The sequence below is a fragment of the Bombus terrestris genome, chromosome 2 (assembly GCF_910591885.1).
Source record: "Bombus terrestris chromosome 2, iyBomTerr1.2, whole genome shotgun sequence".
Classification (NCBI taxonomy): domain Eukaryota; kingdom Metazoa; phylum Arthropoda; class Insecta; order Hymenoptera; family Apidae; genus Bombus; species Bombus terrestris.
Window position 1 is genome coordinate 2,856,301 of NC_063270.1, and position 23,559 is coordinate 2,879,859.

At 40.7% G+C, this 23,559-nt stretch overlaps 1 protein-coding gene and 1 long non-coding RNA gene across 4 annotated transcripts in view; one reads left to right on the plus strand and one right to left on the minus strand.

The window, feature by feature from the left end:
- The window catches only part of LOC100650835, a 79,212-nt gene that overhangs the window by 40,062 nt on the left and 15,591 nt on the right, over positions 1–23,559 (minus strand). The gene's annotated exons all lie outside the window — the stretch shown is intronic.
- LOC110119836 lies at positions 9,482–14,592 on the plus strand. Of its 2 annotated transcripts, none has more exons than XR_007227746.1 (3): positions 9,482–9,793; positions 12,373–12,489; positions 14,274–14,592. It is a non-coding gene; the product is annotated as an uncharacterized LOC110119836 (long non-coding RNA). The 2 variants fall into 2 exon arrangements; XR_002308335.2 differs by lacking the exon at positions 9,482–9,793 and adding an exon at positions 9,804–10,398.

Sequence of the window (23,559 nt, forward strand, 5' to 3'; positions counted from 1 at the left end):
ATTATATTTCAGGTGTTATTTATTGGGCTAACGTCATCGGTGCCAGACCGTTGTCGAGCTTCTCCGTGTCCTCGCGACATCGTGCGTATTAATATTCAATTTGCATAGGTTTCTCACCGATGTGCCGCCAGATAGACCATAGTGATTGCTCGCACGCTCTTACGTGATTATTTACGGCGGTTGTTAGGCCGCACTTTAATTTTAGTTGCCAACAGGTGTCGAATTTTCTCGATAAATGTGCGAACCCTCCTATCTTAAATTACACGCATAGTTTAATCACGAATCTAATTAAATATACATCGATTTTAAGAAATTCGCTATACTATGAAACGGGAACAATAAATCCAGGCACCAAACCATAATCCAATAAAAATATGTCTACTTCCACGCCCAATGTCGACACAACGGAAACTTTTTTCTATTATTAAGAAAGAAGCAGAAGCACATGGTTCGCCATTAAGCAAACCGATCTCGTCCGCTCACAGGTTACATAACCGTGAGACAAAAGAGAGCTGGCCGAGTCAGAAAATTACAAGTTGGCCACTTTCCATAAAGATGAACGCGTTTGGATTGGAGCAACGTGACAGAGAAGATAAATTTGACCGGTTTTTCGACAGCGCAGCGTTACGCTTTAACATTAGTCCATCACTTTTCGCGGGTTCTATAATCACTTGAACGTATCCATTCACGTGACCAAATAAGTATTTCCCGCAATTCCCGGCTATCCCTCGAGATTTCGCGGCGTCCACCTATTATCAGCATATTTCAGAAGCTCCTTCTTAAGGACCTTGGAGGCCCGTGCCCGGTAATAACGCGAAACCGGCTGTATCCGACAGTTTGGTCGCTCGCTCGCTCGCTCGCACCTACACCTATCTTCCTCGACTCACACCAGGCTAAATGAATGCAGTCGCTTACAGCTACTGGATACGAAGATTACCCCAAAGGTAATCCTGATCGTACGCAGCTCTCGAAAGGATCCCCCCTCCGGCTAGATTTCTCCTCGAGCAGTTGCTTCTTCTTTTTTCCCGATACCTCCTGCGCTGACGCGCGCAGTGGTATAGGCTCCATTTTTACGGCATCGAAATCGTGTCGAACCCATCCACGAGCTGCAGATTGCACACCTCGAAAGATATATTTTCGATCGGCCATTCGAATATCGGTCGATGAAAAACTGGTTCTATCGATTTCATTCATTTTGGTAAATGTATATTATTAAACCGATCGTTTGGAAATGAATTTTTCTTTAAAACTCTTAGATTCTAATGTAATATCCATCTTCCAATTATAGTACAATACAAGGAAACAGTATAAATTTTCTCAATTCTTAAACAAACTATATATTTACCATCGTTTTACTTGATCTATCATTCGCAGGAACGAATATCTTCGAATCGTAAGCCGTGTCGTCATTCGACCGCAAAAACCTTCTAACACTCGAGAATCCAGGGGATCAATGACTGACACTATCTTTTACAACACCAAACAACCAGATCCGTATCCCTTGGACGATCTCGAGTTCGCCCAAAGAAATATATCTGGATCGACTAAAAGTTAATTCCACACCAGTGTGCGTGTCACTCTGTCCCTCTCGGTCTTCACGATAGCGGCTGGCTCTTCGTCGTTGGTTCAGCCTCCAGTGGAGGCCGTTCTATTCGTAGAGGAGAGCAGAGGAAGCAACCGATTAAGTTTTTGTTCCCTCGAGTCGAGAATTAGAGGTTGAGAGAAGCTAGCTCTCTCTCGTTGTAAAGAATCGGGGGACGTTGAGAAGAACGCGCCAAAGGAAGAAAGGTCTAGAAGAAGAAGAAGAGTAGAGGAAAAGAGCGGGACCATCCATCGAATGGACCAATTCGTGCACCTGTTCGACTCTCTCGACCTGCTCGATTCCATAAAACATTAACTAGCGTGGTCGTCACGGAACCCAGACAAGGGTCCAACCTCGACCGACTCTCTGGCCTTTGTTCTTCTTTTCCTGCCGGCTAGCTGGACTCGTTCTTCCTCCTTTCCCCATCCCTCGATCGATTGTACGCCGTTCATTATGGAAGGGGGTGGGGAGAGAGAAAGAGAGGCAGAATTACGTTAATCGCTACGAGTTAAGTTAATCGGACGAGAAACCCACGATGAATGGCGAAAATCGCGGAACACTTTGCCACGTCTTCATCAATGAATGCGACTTTTTGAATGCGGAGATTAAAGAATCGACTAATACGACTAACTCCGTAATCGCGTAGAATCTCGTTGTTTTAGAGTCGTCATAAATTACGAAAGAATTTGAAAAATCGTCGAGCCTGTTCCGTAAGAGTTTCGTTGAACGTCGGTGAACGGAGTAACGTTCATTGAAATTTAGTTAGAAAGAACAAGAGAGCATGAATTTGTTTTAAAATATTTCCGATACAGCTATTTCTTACTTGAAATGAAAAAGAAGTTATCTGTTATAATAGGAAGGTTTTCAACAAAGCATCGAGAAGCTACGCATCAGTGAAATTATTCGATACGTACTGTACATCATTCCATGTTTTCCCCATCTACGTACACGAGGAACGTCTCACTTTCATGAAATATGATTCTCCATGCGCCGGGGCTTAGCTTACCTACATAGAATTACATTCAAATATTTGCTCGTGCCGCCAGTAATTAATCAAGGTAGAAGAAGGAGGAGGAGGAGGGTTCAGGACAGTAATCGATTTACCTTTTTAAATTGTTTTGACGTATACATACAGTTAACTACGAGGCCACGAAGCTGTATTTCCACTGAATGAACATTTCTATGCGGCCTTTTATCAGGCATTAGACATATTACGTGTTTCGATAAATCATTCCTTTCCGCTTGAAACGCACCCCGATAGGACAGTCTCTTCTTATGTGTGTGGGACTGCCGTGCATGTCAGCATAATACCAAAGTCGCGGTGTATCTTTTCTATCTTCTCGCTGCCACGCACTACGATGTCGTAGGAAAGATAGCGGTTTTGTCGTTATTATTACACGGATGTTGCTTTGCTTATTTCTCGGAATCATATACGCTTCCACTTTATCGGTACTAGAAATCCAAACAAGATACGTTTGGTAACTTAGAAACGAAGTTGATAGAATAGTTCTTTCATAAAGTTCGATAAAAGCAGAAATACAAGAAGGAAGAAAAGAGATTTTCTGCGATAAATTCTTCAAATTCTTCGGAGGTATTTGCATCACCGATGCCTTTATAGCGTCGATATACGCGATATACACGAAACAGATCGATATACAACTTGTACAAAATGAGACACTGTCAGAAATAATGGATGGAATTCCTATCTTACGTTCAGTGGCAGACAATTCCTATAGCAACCTAGTACGAAGTAAAAGCAAGTGTCGAACCGGTTTGTATCGATGATTAATAGTAGTTCATAACAGGTGATCTGTTTCTGTATTTTTTATCTTTTTAACTTGCATGAAAATCCATGCACTAGGACTGCGATAGAGTTAACGCGCATAAGTGTAGGTCACACAACACCCTACAACTACAGTGCTCTAAACAAAATTTACTAAAATCTCCACCTTCGATCGTATTGTAATACAATGAGCATATCAATATAAGATTTAGTAACCGTAACTGGAGTATCACGATCAAATCCGTTAACATTAACGCTTTGAATTATAACAAATTTCGATTAATTTGATTCCAATGACGACGTTAACGCTAAAAGCAAGCCCGTTTCGCATCACGCTCGCGTAACGCGAACAAAGAATTTCTCTGCAACGCTTTCGAAGACTCGGTGATTGTTTGTTCCTCGGCTGAAAGCAACTCGACGTCAGGAAAATCAGGCAGCAGCAACACTCGCGTGTATACGATGCCTTAATTACACGCGGGGTCGACGCATTTAATTGCGATACTTTCGTGACCCAGTGTCAGGCGTAGTGCGGACTTCATCTAACCGTTTCTATCTGAAGAACGACGCGCCGTGATGCCGTAACATGGGTTGAAACGTTAATGCGTTCCGACCATGCGATAAATCACCAAGTGTATCTACAACAAGCTCGAACGGTGAGCAGACCGTGACCGAAGGAGACGAGGAGAGCCGAGGAAGAGGCATTCTAGCCGCGTGTAATTCCGTAGAGAACGTGAAACGACGCGACGCAGCGCGGCGCGGCGGAAGATCGAAAGTCAAGGGACCATGACGAGCTCGACCAACGGAGGAAAGCATCGACTTTCATCGGCTCAGGAAGCCATCCATTCACGGATCATGAACGGTTCTCGCCCTTGCTTGCTTCATTTTCCAAGATCAAGGCTGTAACCAGATTTTGCGTTTTAACACTTTCAGACCTAACTAGAAAAGGAAAGGCATTAACGCGGAATGTTTTGTGTCCAGGTTTCCCGCAATGGTACAAGTTGAAATATCGAAGCTACGTATTTCAGAAACGTAATTTTGAAATTTATGAAAAATCCAAGATGTACATATCATCGGTTTAGCTGTCAGACATAAGATGATTTTAAGAATTTGTAAAGGAGATGGATGAGATAGTGATAAATGCGAAGCGACAATGAGATATAACAGATTATTTTCTGTTATTTTCTGTATACTCGAGATTTAAAACAACGATAATGATAGAAGCGCTGAGTCAAGTTAAACGACGACCGAAATGAGGGCGGCTGACGAACGATGATCAAGCACGATAAAGATGTGCAAGCTCGATATATCTAAATGCTGAACGCTATTCCGTGCAAAAATTATGGGGAAATTGGCGATAAATGGATAAATTATTCCAAAAGAAGTTTCCTAGGTTTTTATATTCAGCCAGGATTTAAATCTCTAGACAACAATTTATGCGTATATATCTTGCGTGTATTATAACAAATATACAATATATTTTATTATATAAGAGAATGGCATATTCGATAAAGTAGAAAGTGCATATCGATCATTGATCGTGAATAACATCGTTTGCTTAAGCTAAGAATATACAATGGAAATAAACGCTTACGCAAGTGCGTATGATGCCAAACACCTCACATTTTGCATACGATTAAAACAGATATCATCAAGAAAAGGTATAACATGTTGCTCGAATCTTCTTTTTTTTCCAAAACCTTATAGATTGAACTGATTATTACGACAGAAAGGGAGAGAGAAGAACGTCCTCTGCGAGGGACCATATCCTTCAACGAACATGTAATTATGTTAGCTTTTTGTTTTAACATTTTTTTATTTTTCCAGTAATATATCATCATCTATCGTATCGGCATTATACTGCAAAAAATTCGATTTATATCTGGTTATTGACGAAATTAATTCTATAAGAAACTGGCATCGGATATCCTGTTATTAGAAGTTTAATAGAATACTATTATAATGTTTCATTGGTAGTATTTCTTTAATTATCACAGCGAATAGCTAGTCGAATACAGGATTCTTGGAACAAAGATATCCGTTGACAAGACTGAATGGTTCAATTGGTATAATGGTTCAATGGTTCAATAGCAATAACTCAGCAAGATACACGCGAGCTGGAGTTCCTTTTTAATACATGATTAAATCACTTCGAAATAACACAACGTGATTTTACCTCCTCGATGGCTGAAGGATTAGGATTAATCCTTATAGATCGCAAAGCAGCGGATCGAGCTTGAGAGACGAAAAATTGACGTAGAAACGACGACGGACCTTTAGGCTCGTCAAATCGTCTGAGCTTGGCCTATCCTGGGACCATAAATGTACATGCGTATGTGCATCATGGAAGATTGGAAAATTATAATGTCTTAGCTAGCAGGAAGAGCCAAAGCATCGGGGGATAGGCACCGGATACTTAAGACGGTAACAACGTAATCCGGCGAGAGTAAAAACGTCGACTTCCTCCGGGTATCAAGTCGTCTTTCTACATTTTATCACTTTGCTCAATGGGAGAATGTAACGCGTTACATTCGTTTTGCTCCGATCGCGATCGCTCAGAAGTTGGGATTTTGATCTCGCCATCAACTGGAATTGGAGTTTCTCGAAAGATAAACGAAGGTTCAGTCTTTTGCATTTTCCAACGACCATGACGTAAGCGATCGTAGCGTGCATTGTCTTTGAGGTTTTACGAGTTCTTTCCTTCGGCAAAAGGAATTTTAATGGGAGATTTTTAGTGCCAGGATTAGGACTTTACAAATCATTAGACTTTCCGCGTGTATCTTGTACGCATCGTCTCCGATGTCTCCTATTTAATTATGTAATAAATTATAGAAAATGAATGAAAATATACGTATATGTATGGTATATTATAAACACTGTTAAATATGATCGATACATGTGATAAAACATGGTATTTTGAGATAATGGCGCAGAGACATTACGACTAGAAAGAAGTTCTTGGAATTCAAAGTATAGAAAAGATATCTTGTAAATTCTAGAAAATATCTACTATTTTTCACGAATGGATATTTAATGTATATATATATATAACATTAATTTTATATCGTAAACGAATCGATTACTGCTTTGGATTATCAAACGATTATCCACTCATATGCGGGCAATCTGAAAGACTCTAGACAGAACGATGCCAAGGACATGTTTACACGTAGCGCGAGCGCTTGCGTATTATTCAATCTGAGCAAATCTTTAGTTGTTTCGCTAAAAAAGTGATTTACATTAAAATTGGAACATATTTGCATGCAATTACAGACAGCGAAAGATCGAAGACCGTACACCTGCCTATACTATTTAACCACGAACACTGTTATCTATCCCGGACAGTTGGAAAAAATATATCACTGACATACCGGTGAGTCAATCGCCTATCTCACGTAGAACGCATTCCGTTTCGCTGCTACACCTTGCATTGCGTTATCTCTGATTCATGCTACTTAGAGGGCTGCGATTCGATAGAAATTAAAATAGTTTTCTTCGGTTTGTCCATTATCTGTGAACGACATAAATTTTCAAACGCATTCCCGATATCACTTTTTGCGATTCTTTCCGAATTCGAAAACCAATTCGAGCTAGATCAATTAAGGATTAATTACGTCGTTAGCACGAATAAATCGGCTGTGCGAACAATCGATAGACAGCCTGTCGTATTCGTAGATAAATTACCTAATGCAGCTTACAATCTCTGTTAATACACGGTAACTATTCATCACCATTCGAGAATATTTATTAAAGTAAGGAGAGCCACGATGTAGTTACGCGATATCTGATGTACCCAATGGCTACTCGACTAGTTTCCTTAATCCAACTAAGTGGATAGTCCCAGGAAAGTGATTTTATATGAAAGGCAAAACGGAAATGAGAATAGCTGTAGGGGGAAACGCGGCAATCGGAATACGATAAAACGAGAAATTATTAAAAGTACGTTTGGAATCGAACCAATCGTAGACTTACTTGAAAACTTAGACGATATGAAGTATCAGAAAAAGTCGCATAATTTAATATCCGTAATAATTACGAAGGATAAAAATACAGGCCTGTTAAGTCATTTTTAGCGAAGGATAGTTATAAACTCGAGTCGGAATAAAATAGCACGAGGTTTTATGATTGCTTCCTAAAGGGATTTACGTAATTTTACTCTTGAGAACCTGTTCAAATGCGGACCGATGCGATACATGAGTGATAGGTAGACGATATTGACGCGATAACGGTAAAAACTATTATCTAAGAATACAAATAAGAAAAATTAAAAAAGCGCTTCTTTCCTGTTGCCGATTTTATCGCAGAACGAAATCGTAAACGGTGGAGTCGCATCCGTTAAATTATAAATAGAGAAACGTGAGATCGTCGATCGTTCGTCGAATGTTCAACTACTACACCTGTTGACCAAGATAACCTGTGGGGTCGTATGGCACGTGCCGACATTTTTCACTTTTTTAACCATGGACGCACGCATCTGATTTACCTGCCGTCAGATAAGACAGTCCAGTTTTCCCTGGTAGCTGCTGGCAGCGGTTCGGCCGCAAGCCAGCGCGCGCCACGCGTGTCCAATAGAATTCAAATGCGCCGCTAGAGACATTCCTCCGAAGGATCGTGATCCAGACGGCTGAACCTGTGTGCGTGCAGAAGCTTCGACGTGTGGTAAGAACGCGAATTTCACGAGACGTGGCAGACTACCGTCCTCAGAGCGCGAAGCTTCTTGTAATGAAAATTCGCCGAGTTCTAATAGATCCTCGAGTTATTCTCACTCTCTTCGCGTGGTATGCTTTGCGATTTCTCAAAGTTTGATTAAAGTTTCTCAAAGTCAAGGAATATATAATATTTTCCAAAAGATTGTTATCATATTCCTGAAGCAGGCTTTTAACGTATCGGATAACTTGCAATATCGTGATAATCTTCTTAGTGGATAATATTTGTGACGATAGATGCAGTAAGTCTGTTCGAGATTATAGTTCTGGAGATGTATTTTGCGAAGAACTGTTTGATTATGCATGAAGAAATACGAAAGAACTTTTCGCTGTCCAAAAATAATTTCACGCAAGATAAAGTGCAGCTCACAAATACGTTGCGTGACATGAAAAATCCAGTTTCGAGACGCAGATAACAGTACTACCGACTGAAATAGTACGTACGTGTCTCGAAAAACCATTTGAAAGCCGAAAGTCCGAGCCAGCTAAAGAAATACAATCTCAAAGTTTAGAGGAGAGCCACGTCGCGTCGTTGTCGGTCGCGTAAAGCTCTCATGGAAGAAAGAACGGGGATCGCTCGGGGTACCAATTTTAACGTGCCTCGGATACGAACTTTGGTTGAAAAAACGCGAGCAAATTAACCGTGAAAATCGAGTAATTGAAAACGATTAATGTGATGCGTGAAGCCACATGATTCGGGATAGAAAGCGACGCAATAACGTATGTTGAAGTATTTCATAAATTTCCGTGTAGTCTTGTTCTTCGAAGAATAATGATCGTAATCAAACTTCAACGAAATATGCATTTAGACTTCGACGATGTTTCTATATTTTCGAATACCATGTAACTCCCGATTTAATACGATCTTCCTTTTTTATCTTAATCCATATCCAAACCTTATCGAGGATTAATCTGCCTTTTCCTACAGGGAAGATAATACACGATATTATCGTAAAACTTGGACAAACTTGTGCAAAGATACACGCTAACATCTTACATCGATTCAACGCTCGAAAAATGTCTTGCAACCACAAACTCGAAACAGCCAAAGTCGCATATTGTAAGGAAGCGAAAGACAGGATTCTCCTCTGGCTGTACGCGTAGCTTGTTGCAAGGATCAAGCAGCAGAAATCGCCAATAAACAAGCAGAAATTGTCAGAAAATTCCTCTCCTGTATCGCGTGGAACTCGAACGCTGGTGACGAGACTTCAAACTCTATCCTCGATCCGCCCGCATGTTCAATACAGCGCAACTTCAGCGTCGAATAAACATCATAAACGTCGTTCGTCTCGGACACGCTGCTGAATAAATTCAGACGGTATTCGACGGGAGGAAGAATCAGCGAGGACGGGTTCATGGAAACGCGAGAACGCGCGCAAAGCCAAATGGAACTTACTAAAGATAGGAGAGAAGAGATTGGAAGAGGAAGACGCCCACGTGGCGCGATAGTAACGCAGCATCGACTAGTGAGAGGGATTTTCATTCAACGTCATCTGTATCCTCTCCTTCGTCGTATTCGCGATGGATCCATGACATTCGCAATCCGTACGAGCAAACCGCAACTTTGATTATAGTGCGCGATTTTACAGCGCGTAGAGTGGATTCCAAGTGTTCTCAAGTACATATTTACAGTATTAAAAAATTCTACTTAAAGTATGCTGTTTTATTTCCAAATCGGTGCTTTGTGTTGTAAATAATATGACTTACCCTCATGTTCCTCAAAAGGTATCTGCTTTACTTAACTCGACTATGTTAAATTGTCGTTAATATCATCATGATTAATTATTCAGAAATGTCAAAATGAGGAAAAGACATCTTTGTAATCTACAAAATTCACGTTGTACTAAGTGAAAACATGAGAAAATTACATATTATCTATGGTAAAATCACGAAGCTAACTAAAATATAATCTGCCATAAATTACTGCGGAAACTGTTTTATCAAACGTATTTGTATACATGCGTAAAATTGGCAGCCGATAAAAAATAATTACAAGTGACAAATGATGATCAAATAATTTTTACAGTTTTTAAGTATATTTCATACGTAGTCTATATATTTTTACGACAACAATTACTTGTCTAGATGAAGCTGTACTCCAAAGGATTTATTACCGAAGTGTGTACTGAAAATACGTTTGACTTGGAGTAAATTGTACACTTCGTAAACTACGATGAAGAACGAAAATTCTATCTTCCTCGTACGATTATAATCCACATACTATCTTTTGCGAACGAATGAGAAGACAAATGAAGAATAATCATAAAGCCATCAAAGTTTCGGACGATTTATAAAAATATCGATTGGGCATTACAAGAATTCAACCTCGCGTAAGACTACAAACACGCAGAAAAATCCATTCGAGCATCAAACCGTGTGAAACGGCGAATCATTTTAAGTGCGCTCACACGTGACAGAACGAAATTCCTCTAAAACGCAAAGACAGGTCCTTTTCGAAACTAGACGCTCAGACTTCCTAGCAAACGGGACAAAGAAGGGAAAAAAGTGATAGAATGATTGTTCGTCCCGTGAAGCGCGGTTCTTTTAAGATCAACAAGAACTAAGTGAAATTCGTTCGGATGCGTGGCAAATGCACAGGAAAGAGGAACGTTGCGTTCCATTATGGTGAGGCTGGCAATAAAAGTCCATCTACGCATCTGTCTTTCCTAGTTTTTCTCAGTAGACAGTCTCGTACCATCCAAATGGATGACGCAGCATCTTTCGCATGGCACTGAAACTGTCTCTCTCTCTCTCTCTCTTCCTCTCTTTCTATCTTCCTCCCTATAGCAAAAATATTCCGCAAAGTTGGAATAAAATGGTACGTACGTTCGACGCGTAACACGAATATTGCCGTGAAATCAGCCATGTCACATAGAGCAACGCGCATTCTGTTCGATGATAAAAATCTTGATTCTGTTCACTTTTCTATAAACAATTGCAAAACGTATGCGTCGTTCGTGCAAAAACGTGATGCGGCGTTTTTGAAATAACCAAGAAAAAGGGTCGCAGTTGACTTGTCCAAGGTTCGTGTTTTTGTTACTTCATTTTGAGGAGGTTAGATTTGCTTTACGATTGTGACGCGATGAATCGATTATTCAAACTTTTAAGCGTTAATCATATGCGACGATTTGTGGACTATCGCGTGATAGGGCGTGTGATCTGGTATTTATGTATTAATTTTAGAACCTGTAATGTCGAGATTACGTAAGATTGGCAGAACTACAAAAACCTGAAAATATACCACTTGCAGATCAAGGAAATCCAGGATCGATCGCTAGATTACCGCATAATTCCCGGAATGATAAACTGGCTAACCATCCTACGGCTATCATCCAGAGTGGAAATCACTCGGGCGATTTTTCGATCGAGGACGCTCATCCAAGCGATCCAGGAACGTGTATTTTAAAATCACTTGAATTTTAATCGAACCGCGCGCGGTTGTCATCAATTAACGTGCATTAAAGCTACGACGAGCAAGAGTGTTCATCCGGAGGGAAGGAGTTCATTCCACTTTGGCGGGATCGTGAGAGACAGAGAGAGTAACGGAGACTAGATGCGTGCATCCAGCTTAGCGAGGGAAAGATGGCAGCTCTCATAGGTTTCAGAAGCCCTCGGGGTCCGGAGGCCGCCACAGCCTGAAGGCTTAGAATTCGCATCGTGAGGCACATCACGTCTCCGTGGGGTCTTCGTTTCTCTTCCTCCTCCCCGCTGCTTCTTTCTTCAGCTTCTTCAGCTTCTCCACCTTTCCTCTGCTTCTCATCTCCTTTTTTCCACCGGTCATCCTATCGCGTTAGGTCACGCAGACAAAACGTGCACCAAGGGTCGGGACACGACGCGCTACCGTGCACGCCACGCTTTAGAATGAATTTCGTTTGCATCCTTCCAATTGCATTCCTTTCGAGCCCTGAGCCGTTTCCTGCCCGCGTGTCCTCCAAGCAGCCTTGCCGCGTACTTTTCCTTTTTCCCCCTTTCTCTTCCCTTTCCCTTTGTTCAACGATCGAGCGGCAGATACCGCATTGATGAGAAGGCCAGTCCTGCCCGCTGGTTTATCATTCAATTTATCAATCATATCGCTAGTTTATATTATTGGATTCGCCGTTTCAGCAGTAACTTGAACGAGTTTAAAAACCATTGTTGTTCGTTATACACACTATATATACATATACATGATAAAAAAATATATATTTTTTTTATATATATTTCCTAATTTAAAAACAAAAATACTCGCCTTTTATGATTCTCGAGTAAGGCCTAATGAATTAATCATCCACTAATATCGAATAACCGTTTCTATTAATTTACAGTTTTCGATTCAACGATGTTTCCACGTTCCGATTCGATGATCTTCGACCGAAAGCTCGTCCAAGAGGATATCACGTGAAAATCGTGGTAGAAAGTCGAAGCACGAAGGGCCGCGCGACGTGCGTATACAATCTATTAGAATGCATTTCTTTCGTTTCGTATTTCGCGGCCGTTCACAATGTTCGACTGCATTCCGAAGGGTGTGCCACTTCCTGCACGTGTGTCCTCCAGGCAGCCTTGCCCTCCCCCACAACATTTCATGTTCATAGAAACGGCTGATGAATCATGTTCGTTTATCTATCGTCGTTTAGAAATTTTTATCCGACAGAAAGTGCAATAGAATAATTCTACTACAATGAGAAGAACGTTGGTACTTAAGAATTATCAGTTTGTCTTTAATTTATACTATCGATTTTATTTTACTACTATTAGAGATACATTTAACAGTTCCGAAAATAACATTTTTCAATCTCATTCTATTGTATCAAATTTGATTTCGTGACCAAGAAGAATAAGAAAACTTTGTCTATTTTTAACTGATATAGCAATGAAAATAATGATATATTAAGAACTATAGAATGATTTCTAGAAATGTAGGCAAATATGCTACAAGTACATTATCAAGTACAAATTCAGTGAACAGTAATTACTAGGGCATTAACTATGAATTGCGAGTAAAAGAATAGACAGAAAAAACGTATAATCAATCATTAGTTATTATTACAACGCATGGTTACATAAGTAATTAATTCACTTTAAGCGAAATTTACCGCTGCACACATTAAGAAAATTATTTTCTCTTTATACGATCGAATTCTTATGAGCTTAAAATATCATTGTTTAATGACGAAATAAACATATGCTGCGATTGTAATAGACACAAAAACGTTCTCGATAACTACAGTTCCTATGTAACTTCTCGATAACTTCAGTTAGTTCCATAAGTAACACGTAACTACATGATAGCCATTCATTTCCTTGGATAATTTTAATAACTCATTTTAATACATTTCGTGGCAAAAACTAATTCAACGCTATATCATGTTGATATTATCTGCATTTACCAAATAATTTTATTCGTCTAAGATGCGCGTCATCCTTAACCCTTTGCGCTCAAAGTCTTTTTCGCTGAGACCTGCCAATAATTGAAGACGATTTGCCACATATTTTGTGTATATTTAAATGATTTCACATACAAATTAACACATAAAACTACTATATTTTAATATTTTACGTATGTTTACATTTCAAACACTATATCCATCACTGCTTTCCTTTTCTCTATCAAGTACTCTATGTATAAATGTAATTTCGTCGTTTAAAAACGAAAGATCAAACTCATCTTCATTTGAGCTGATTTCATTCCTACATCCCAAGCTTATAGGGTTCAACAAATTTGAAAATAATATTCCTATTGCTACGACTGCCAAGCTCTAACTAACGCCGAAGACGCAGCCCGATTCATGATCACGAACTAATTTGACATAAGAAAATCTTATAGTCATTTGAAGTGTATTATTCTACATTTCGTAAGATTATACGGAAGAAGCTTAGAAACGCTTCGACTTCCAAAGAAATCAAACCTAAATAAACATCGTCGCCGTTAGAGTCACTGTATCAAACCAAGTGATGGCTGAGAATCACCTCTCGAGTGCAAAGGGTTCATATTCAATTATTCGCAGTGAAAAAAATTCAATCTGCAGCTGTATTAAAAGCTATAAGATTTCTTCAACATTAACAAGCGAATTCTATATTCCGTTCCTATTAACACTCAGAATCGCCGATTTTCTCTTTACTTTAATGTTCGCAAATTACATAACGATACACGAAATGGCGCAAAAATATCTGATGGTATTAGCTGAATTCGCAGAAATGAAAATTTGTCGTTTGTCAAAAATTTCAGTCGTTGGCACACTTACCCTTCGACGAAACACCAAAAAAGCAGTCTAATGACCAGAACGATGACCACCGTGAAAAAAGTTTCCGTTATTACGAAAATAACGAGCATGGAGAGCCGGCAAGGGTCATTTTCGGGCAACCAGGAATACGATAACTCAATGAAGAACCAACGTAGCGAGCGTCCCCGTGATCAATCGACGATCATGTTACGGAACACAAAGTCTAGGCCCACCAGAAATCCGCTCGGATTTCTCAACTGGATTCGTCCGGGGATCCGGGACATTCGAGTAACGAGAACGCTGACGAAAAACGAAGACACAAGATACGGACGAAAAGTTTAACCAGTGGTCCAGTGACACCCTAAGACTGGGCTGTTGGTAACGGATTCTCTTTTTCTGACGTTCGGAGTCAGATAGTGTATCGAGATACTTCGAAAAGTACCGAGGTCTTTGGAAGATGTTCTTCATACGGAACTTTCCATAAATAAATATTACCAGGAATTTGGAGGTAATAAATTGAAATATCGTAAAAACGTTGGCAGCGTGAAAGAGTTCCTTCTAGAATTTTACACGGCAACGTCTGACCAACATACAACTGAATTGTCTTCAATTACTAGACTAGCTGACAGTCGATCGATTATGAGATCTCATTCGATAGAACGCGTCGTTGGAAATAACGTTTACAATCAAAATTACGCACATACAAGAAAAAATGTACGGAAAAACAAAATCTTGACAAATTTTGAATAATCGCCAAATGTCATACACTAATGTCGATATAAGATCTCCTCCGTGTGAAACCTAATTTAAAATAATGCGCGCTTTATTCGTTGACACGACTATAGCAAATGTAAACCGTTAGCAGCAATCGCGCGTGCATCCCGGTTAGCGTCAGAATAATTACTCGTTCGCATAGCGCGGACCAAGCTAATGATGGTGGTAATAGAAAAAAAGGGGATAAACACCAGATAATTGCTATGCGACCTGATTTATGTCTCTCCCTTCTGCCAATTGCTGGATTTGCAATTGCGAACAAATAAAGTGTGATCTTTAATAGGCACCTTGCGCTAATAACACCAACGTTTTCTTTCGTTTCTGTTCTTTTTCCTCTGTCCACTATAGATGTGATAAATCAGAGTGTCTGCACATAATTTTATCGCCGTGCAACGGCACTGTTACATTTTATATCGATTTTTTCGTATCTTTTTTGTATATACGATCGCTTCACATTTCTTCCAAATGATGCAAAACATTTTCTTTTAGAAAAACTTAAGGTCGATCGTTTAGTCCTATCGACGAAGAAGCTGCACGAAATATTCGGAGGTACGTCGAGTGGGCCAGTTACATGAATGCACAATGATGAATCATATCTCAGGCAAAGAAGTTGAATCTTTAAGCGGCATGACCTTGGATCGACGATACAGAAGCAACAACTCGCGAATTAACGTTCCTGCCGATTCTTTTCTTTCTTTTTGCCCGGCTAATTACGCGTATCGAGTAGTCTAATTAACGAGACATACACCATTTTCAAGATTACAGAGAAACCTTCAAACGGGATCGTCGATGGTTCGCTGAAATAATTTAATGGGGCATCGCACCAAATAACGCTCTCCTCTTCGCGATTTAGTTTCGATCGAACGGAAGTTAGTAGACGAAAGATAAACGCTATCAGCTTTAGTGTACAACGAATGAGAAACTTTTCCTACCGGCAGAGATCGATAAAACGGATATACGGAGTGGAAACTATCGATCTTTTTGCCAAGAAACGCTAACTTATCTTGATTTCAAATACTGCAACAACATTTTTTCCTACGTCCAATACGAACTCGGTCGATCCTTTCCATTTCCTTCAAGTAGTATCTCCTACCAAACCGATATCCAGGAAATTGAACACGTCCAAATCTACTACGAGATTCTTTCCAGAAGTTGTGAAAGTCAGATGCGACGCGAGTTAGCGCGGAAGGAGCCAAATGAGTGGATGCATAATGGTGAATCATATCAGTGCCGAAGAAACTAGATCATTAAGCCATATAACCTTGGATTTCTTGCCAAGTTCAGTGCACTGTCCGGTCGGCTAGGCTGAATATACCTACTCCAGCGCTACCTACCGCCTCTGTCTCTCCTTTCGTTTCCTTCCTCTTCTTCGTCTTCTCCTCTCTCCATCCCACCCAGATCACGCAACCTTCTCTTTTCCCCTCCGGTCCCTATACTCAACCCACAGCGCCTCTCTTCCCTTCTTCGTACTTCGTACGCACTTGCACGCGTGTACAGAGGTATCTCGCGCATATCCTCGCTCCTCTCTCGCTCCTTGGTCGTAGTATTTTTCTCCTTCTAGCCTCCCCCTGTCTCCCGGGGAACTCAGCCATCTAGGCCTATCCTAGTTTTTGCCTATCCAGAGAGGCTGACCGAAGGAAGGAACCCGGACCCGGTCTGCATAGCCTGCCACCGGTCTTTGAAACCATCTAAGGCCGGTTTCTTTGCCTTATACGATCATTTCTTCGCGGCGAATAACGCGCGCCACGCGAATCCGAATGCGTCCGGGAGACAGAGACCAAATAGAGCGAACCGAGTGCGTATGTCGAATCGAGAGAGCAAGAGGAAGAGAGTTCAAGGTGAGAAAAATCAAAGATCGAGCAGAAGCGCGAGGAAGACCGAGAACAGAAAGAAATATGCTACTCGACGGTGCGGCACCGCCGAGGAAATGCAGAGGATCAGAAACAAGGCGAAAAGGATCGGTCCAAGAGAAAGGGAGGAAGATATACGGCGAGACACATCGACGGCGATGGGGGAAGAGGAGGAGAGCAAACGTATAGTGAGAAAAGAAATGGGAAGAGACAAGAGAGAAGAGAGAAGAGAAAAGAGAAAGGTTCTTGGCTCTTGGCAGACAGCGATAACGACGAAGTGTAATGTGCAATGTGTAATGCCTTCACTTTCCATCGTAAACATTTCGAGGCTGTTTCTCTCATGCGACGATAGGACGTCGCGCGTCGTCTGGATTTTCTAAGAGGCACACCAGCCATTCGCCCCGCGAATCTTAGATGCATACTCCTTGCCAGTCTCTACGAGGAATTTCGTAGGCTTAATATAATGCTCGGAACGAAATAATGCGATGTGACCGTGCAGCGTTCGGCAAGATAATGCTGTTTCGCTGGCTGGCGCTCAACGTGAGGCGTATATACCGTGCGCCCGCGTCCGTGCTCAGCTTCTACGATCCTTACACGCCACAAAGGTTTATATCACAACCATGCACCGAGTAAGACATTACTCCAAGCATCGGTGTAACGTTTAAGTGCTAGTAATTCGCGGTTAGCGATTGGAATTAAAGAAGGTCGTGCCGTTCTCATGCTTTGTTTGCAAGCTTTAGACACACGTCTTGTGCGTTCATGGATCTCCTCCCGTTCGTATCGTGTCCTGCGTGTTTCTTCTTCCACAACGACCACGTATACGTATATTTCTTCAATGACATAGCACGTACTGGCTTTCATTCTTGGCGCGAATGATATCATGAACGATTGATTATTTCAAATGCGATGGGATGATTGCTAAGACATCAGATTAATACTTTATTCCTATATCGTGGTTCGCAACGATCGCATCGTTCGGAAGGATGATCGTTTAAAATCTCCATTATATGGAGTTTAAATGATTAGTCGCATCAAGAGGATTTAGATATCGAATCGTTCCTTCGAAATTTTATTCGCGATAAGGCTTATTTTACTTTACAAATTTCAGATTTGTATCCTTCAAAAATTCCGCTTGTATATCAGAAAATATCCAAAAATCAAGCTCTCATTCGCAACGATAACTGGTTCGAAAATATCGCTGTTCTCGGGACATGATTCCTCGCTTCTCGAATCTTATCAGTCAAGACAGCAACGGTAGTCTACCGCTATCCTATCTTTACTCGATGATAGGTTACCTGAATTTGTCGAAGTACGCCAGAAAATTTATCGTCGTTCGATCGTAAAAGCTATCTAACGCCCGTGCTTTTTCCTCGCCTTATTTAGAACCGTGCAAGTACCACTATAAGGTATCGCACACGATGCAGAGGAAGGAAGCTTTAATCGTTCCGAAAATTACAGCACGCGCGAATCTGCAGTGCTGCGTTAATCCCGCGACTGTTACACGCGCTATTACTACTCTCTTCTGCCAGAACAGCGTAAAGAGGAAGAGAATCGCGGTCTCGCTCGTAACAGGAAAGTAACAACGCTTTTTCTGCTAGTATCCTGCCACGTAACTGTTCCGCTTAATATTTATTATAAACTTACGCGCCCCTTTCACCCGCGAGAGAAATAAGAAGAAAGAAAGAGATAGGACGGCAGGAATATGCATGAGAGTATTCGCAAAGAGATCTGTGTTTATCGTTATAACGTTGAACACATTGTGTTTAACGGTATCCACCGATCCTAAATAGCCATTCGCGCTCGATTGTACGTGGTATATCCATTGTAGCGTACGTACGAGCGAACTTTGACTATCGTTAATAAACTTTTACGTGGTCGGCTGAAGTTTACGAATGAAAATTGACGATAATTCTACTAATTAACACTTTATTGACTGCTGACGCGATAATATAACATTTCTGTCAGTTGTATCCTAATATAACCGATATTTCGAATCGTATCCTTAGATACAACAATACCCGGGATAACGTGATATAAACTTACCTTGTAAAAACGATTTCGTCATTCATGCAAAATTATAAGATAATGAGGTTTATCTAGTCCATTCATATTAACGCGCCTCCAAATGATAGGTTCGTGTTATTAACGTTGCTAATGCGAAAGGAAATGTTAATACGGCAGGCAGTAAAACATTATGATATGGCAATAGTCTTACGAATCCGAAAATAGGTGAAACCGATAATCGAGAAACATCCGTAGAGTCTAACATTTTAAACGACGACGATAAGAAATCATAGTTTTGTCTTTGAGAATTATATGATTTCTCTCGAGTATCTAAATTTCCTTTAACCACTAATCAACGTTAAGCAATACTTGAGACAATCCCTCCACCGTCCCCTCGCCTCTCAATGGCAATTTAATCGCGCCGAAAATTAACCGGCTCCTGAACATACGGCGTCCGTCGAAAACCCGGAACCATCTAAACAGCATTCTTCGTGACAGAACAGCTAAGAAAAAAGGAAGAGAGTAAAGAAGTAAAAAAGGCAACACGAGTATAACAGAGGCAAAAGAAGCAATATCTCCTCCCGAGTAATTCGGTCCTAACGTTGCCCTTATGCCGTATAACATCCGATACCTTCACCTTCCTCCATCCGCTAATGCGAACAATGTAAGATAACACCTCTGATATAACCGACGCAAATAAAACGGTCTGATGACCGAATACTCACGCGTGCATATAGTTGCACGTACAGTGGCGATCAACCGATCATCAGGAAATCGCGTTTCAAACTTGCTACATCGCCGAGCTTCTTGGAAAACCTCGAGTTGTTATCATTATCGCGTGGGTGGCCTGTAAGTGTTCATGTCGAGATGCACAGTAAAGTACGAGGTATAAGTTCGGTAGATCTTTCTCGCAGGAAAAATTTTTCTTGCAGGATACGATGTAAGATGAAGAAAATTGAAATACGTCGAGAAGAATGATTGAGGAGAATAAAGTTTACGGTGTTTTACCAGGCGAGTTAGTAGATACATGGTTTTTGAGAATTGTCAAATAGAAATGCATAGAGTCGTATTACTCAGGTTTGACCAAATCGTGTTTCGTAAAATGAAACCTTTAACCAGTTAAACTGTGGAATTTAGTTTTAGAAATCTCTCATGAGGTTAAGTCATGGAATGGAATATGGAATAGACGACAAACGCATCAAAATAAAGTTTTCGTTCGACGCGTATACTTGTCAAACGCAGTTAGCTAGTTAAGAATCACAATAAACACAAAACAGCAACGATCGATTCTCTAATTTTATGATCTTGCAACGCAAAGAGTGGTCTACTTTTTTGCCCGCTTAAAGTTCAAGCCCGGACAAACCAGGAGGCGCGAGCACCGCGTATTAACTTCCGTTCGCCATACGACCGCGAGAGTCAATGAGTATACATACGTATACGTATGTATGTATATCCACCAGTGTATGCCTATATAGTTTACACGGGTCGCAACGTCGATGAACCTCGCATCACCACGGTTATTATAGTTTTTCCCCATAAATTGCCACATGTCATCCCGAGCATACGGCTTACGTGTTATACTCTTCTTAGTTAATTCTTCCAGACATCTTGGACGGTGTCACATGAAACACGCGACGAAACACATCGGTGCATCGTTGCTATATCCATACTAGTTACACACTGCGCGATATATATGCGACGTGTGTGTGTATCGACACATAATATAGAGTAGACCATGGAAGATCAATTTCCCCTGAATAAAACATCCTGTCGGTCGGATTGGCGTTATCGATGGAAGAGTCTCTAGGCTGAACGACCAAACGGATGCGATACAAGAATGAGAACATGCTTGTTTCACGGCCTACGCACCGCTAGATATACACCGTGGATGAGACGATAGCGAATATTTGGTATCGATGTCCGGTGTCAATAACGTGCGATCATCGAGTCGGTGGAGCTATGTAAAGCGGATGTAATGAAGGTTTTCTAAAGTAATTTGTGTCACTGCAAATACACGTGACTTTTAACACTCAAATAACACGCCCTTTGATAAGTTGCTTGTCTTTCGGTATGATACTTAACCAATCGAATCGGTACGTTTCAGCTATCGATGCATCGCAGATTGTTACATTTGGCGATGCTCGCTAACAATGCTAACAACGCTAACAACGCTAATAACACTAAGAACGATTAAGCTTCTTCTGACGTTATGAAAAATAATATATAATTCTGACAAAAGAGTTTTCCCTATTACGTAGAAAGCGAATTTTTCAGGAAAATGTATCGATCAAAATATCTGAAAAGTTGGGTCTCCTATAATCCGGAAAATGAGAAATCGAGTTTCATTGTTGAATTTCAGAGGCCAAACCAGCCATATGATTCTCTTCCTCTTCGCAGTCAATCTTGCGAGAGTTCTATTTCTGCCATTTCGTTTCATCAGGTACGTTTCATGCTTGAACATTCCCCGCCTGATATCGGGCGTATCGTATCCTCTACTTTTTGCTCGCTTTGTAACCCTTCAACGTGCACTTCGATTCAGACATCGTCTACAGATGCGCACCGTTTATAAAAAAACGTTGAAACGTTAATTTGCCGGTTCATGTTGTCGTCCATCTATTAATATTCTCGGGCATGTCGATTGCGATGAGAAATCAATTCATATAATTTCTCTGAAAAAGAACAAACACAAAAGATCGCGATCGAGAATATGCCAGAAGCAATGACGCGCATCCTGTGGTCCATACTGCAGAACCACCTTCTTCTCTCCGAGTATCCGCTCCTTTCCGCTTGGACGAGAAAGGATGATTCGAATACCCTCTGGCACCGACTGTCCGCCCGCTTGAAAAACCTTCGATGTACATTCTACGTACACACGTAGACCGGAAATACCCATGAGGCACCTTTGCGCAGCCCGCCACGATATTCTTGCGGAAGTACACCACACGGAATGCAAATTTGTTTCGATCCAATCACTTTACGAGAAATAAAATTGATACATCCTTTCCTTCCGAGCTGACATTGTTATCCAAATTCGTACTCCCTCGATCGAGGCAATTGCTCTCAAAACTTGTTTGAATGCTGTCCAATAAACAGACTTTATTCGCAAATATACATACCACAAAAGTCCTAGTATCGAAAGCATTATATATGTATTACATATCGAGCTTATCGTCTGACCATCGACATCGAAATAAAGACAGAGTTCATAAATGAGATCAAGGGTAATTAATCATCCGAATGGAGGTATCAAGGCGGCCTAAATCGAGGCACACAGTTTCGACGCTCCTATCAAGCGTGTCTGGCTGTCTAATTAAATCCATAATTACGATCGATACACATAATTGGATCGAGTTAGAAACAACTTTAGCTGAAAGATCAAAGATCCACAACCGATTTCTCGTGGTACACAGGACACGAACGAACAACGACCAACGGAGATTGAAAGGGACCATAACCATGGATCGAAATACACTGGCAGCGTTGCACCTGTGCCAAACGTTATTGTTTTAGGACCAGGTAGATAAACTTTAAGAGGCTTCGGACACGCTTCGATCGGATCTCCATTCAACCGAATCGTCTCCGTTCAAGTTCGTAGCCAGGATTTTCGCTTCTTTATTTCTCATTCTTGTCCGTAGTCGCTCTTTGTAATCTATTTTTGACGTTTTGTAGTGTAAAAACTTCGAATTCCAACTTGATTTGTTACGCTATTCTTCAGAAACAATTGTCTTATTATATTCGTTTCTATTCGCTTTTTCAATTTATGCTGCTGTTTTTCCCTCTCTCTTTCCTTTTGTCGCGTGGTTCAGATATTTTTAACTTGAAAACGTTCTTCGAAACCTTTACTTGTGAAACTAAAGGAAACTTCTACTTTACGTTCTTAATATGGTATGAAATCTTCTCATTGTCAAAAAAGTTGAAATAATATCTATCTCGATAATAATTTCCTCGATTGAAAGAGTGCTATAATATACATATTTATTTTATGATATAAGTGACTTCGTAATACGCGGAAGTAACTTCGTAATATGCATTTTCCAAAGAAAACCTTAAGTAAAATTTCTCAAGCATATCGCATATAAAGAAATCGGGCTTGACTAAATCAGCCGCAAAGTCTTTACCTTTAAAACTATCAAAAGCCAGTTAAACCGAGACGAAGAAAAAATCCAGGAAAATTGCCAGTACTTCGTGGAGGATTTTAAACGTGTCGAAGCACATAGACCAATGCTACTTGCCACTGCCAGCATACAATAAAATAGAAGAGAAAAAGAAAACGAAAAACTACCCAAACCTGTCAGATTACACCTGTCGCCTCGTTTCATCAATAGCGACTAATTCTCCTGCTGTTCGTATTTCCTCTTAGCGATGTTCGTCTCTTTCCAGTCTTGATCTGCATTCGCGCGCCCGCTGTCACGGTTAATTCTTTTAATTCCCAGGATTCCTCCGTTGAAATATTCTGTGACTTTATGTTATCGCATGGCGACATTTCTGTGTCTTTATCGACCAGTTGCCGGCATTATCAGTTCGGTCAATCGGTCTCGATCGACAACTTCCCTCATTGCGCACTCGCTCTTTCTCTCTTCCTCTTTCTTCGTCTTGCCTCTTCCTGTATCTGGCCAGTCCACTAACGATTATCAAAGTCGTTCTATGCGCCTTAATAGTGTGT